The sequence below is a fragment of the Ailuropoda melanoleuca genome, unplaced genomic scaffold, assembly GCF_002007445.2.
Source record: "Ailuropoda melanoleuca isolate Jingjing unplaced genomic scaffold, ASM200744v2 unplaced-scaffold11384, whole genome shotgun sequence".
Lineage (NCBI taxonomy): Eukaryota > Metazoa > Chordata > Mammalia > Carnivora > Ursidae > Ailuropoda > Ailuropoda melanoleuca.
In genome coordinates, this window is record NW_023179820.1 from 6,038,264 (window position 1) to 6,040,202 (window position 1,939).

Below are 1,939 nucleotides of genomic sequence, written 5' to 3' on the forward strand. Positions count from 1 at the left end.
CACTGCCTTTGCGGTATCCCATAGGTTTTGGACCACTGTGTTTCATTCTCGTTGGTCTCCATAAATTGTTTAAATTGATTTTTGATTTCCTGGTTTATTGAGTCATTCCTGAGCAGGATGGTTCTTAGTCTCCAAGTGTTTGAGTTTCTTCCAAATTTTTTGTTGTGGGTGAGTTCCAATTTCAAAGTGCTGTGGTCTGAAATATGCAGGGAATAATTTCAGTCTTTTGGTATCATTTGAGACCTGTTTTGTCTCCCAGAATATGGTTTATTCTTGAGAATGTTCCATGGGCATTAGAATAGAATGAGTACTCTTTGGTTCTGGGATGTAGTGTTCTATATATATATATCTATGAGTTCCAACTCGTCTAGTATGGCATTCAAAGCCCTTGTTTCTTTGTTGATTTTTGCATAGGTGTTCTGTCTACTTCTGATAGTGGAGCGTTGAGGTCCCCTACTATTAATGTTTTTTTTATCTATATGTCCTTTATTTTGGTTAAAAGTTGGCTTGTGTATTTTGCTTCTCCCCTGTTGGGGCCATGATATCTATAATTGTCATATCCACTTGTTGGATATATCCTTTAAGAATAATATAGTGCATTTCTGTGTCCCTAAATATAGTCTTCAGTTTAAAATCCAATCTGACTGATATGAGAATTGCTACCCCAGCTTTCTTTTGAGGTCCATTGGCATGAAAGATGGTATTCCATCCCTTTACATTCAGTCTGAATGTATCTTTAGGTTCAAAATGAGTCTCTTGTAGACAGCAAATGTATGGGTCATGTTTTTTTATCCAATCTGCAATCCTGTGGTGTTTTATGGGAACATTTAGGCCATTGACATTGAGACTTACTATTGAGAGAGATGATTTTATTGATGCCATGTTGCCAGTAAAGTCTTTGTTTCTATAGATTGTGACTTTCTGTTCTGTATCACTCTTGGGCCCTTTTTTCCTTTATAGAACCCCCCTTAATATCTCCTGTAGGGCTGATTTCATGGTTATGAAATTGGTTAATGACTGGCGATTCTGGAAGGTCTTTAGTTCTCCATCAATTCTGAATGACAGCCTTGATGGATAAAGGATCCTTGGCTGCATGTTTTTCTCTGAAAGAGCTTTAAAAATGCCCCCCAACCCTTTCTCTCATTCCAGGTCTGTGTAGACAGGTCTGACGTAATTCTGATACCTTTGCCTTGGTACGTGAGAAATTTCTTTGCCCTGGCCACTTTCAATATTGTATCCTTGGATCTAATATTTGCGAATTGCACTATGACGTTATGTGGCATAGGTTGAGCTTGGGAGGGGTCCTCTCTGCCTATTAGACTTGAAAGTTTGTTTCCTTTGCTAGATTAAGGAAGTTTTCAACTACAATTTGTTCAAATATCTNTGGAAGTTTTCAGGTAAAATTTGTTCAAATATCTCTTCTAGACCTCTGTTTTTCTCCATCCCCTTAGGGATGCCGATGAATCTGACATTGGAACATTTCATTGAGTCAGTAACCTACATTCTTGAGCATGGATTTTTTTAAGCCCAGTTTCTGTTTTAGCTTTCTCTTCTACTAACCCATCCTCTAATTTGCTGACAAATTCTTCTGCCTCATTCACCCTGGCCGTCAGAGCCTCTAACTTTGACTGCATTTGGCTCATAGAATTTTTAATTTCTGCCAGATTCATTCTCATTTCTGCCCTTAGAGATTCTATATTCTCATTAACATTTTCATTAATACTTTTTTCAAGTCTACACATCATCTTGACCATTGTTACTCTGAATTCCATTTCTGATNCCTGAATTCCATTTCTGATAATTTGGGTACATCCATATCCATTAGTTCTGTGGCAGAGGCCACAGACTCATTGTCTTTTCTTTGCTGGGGGGGATTTCTCCTTCTCGTCATTCTGATGAGGAGAGGTTGCGGGGTTGTCCAGAGCCCAAATTATTGACC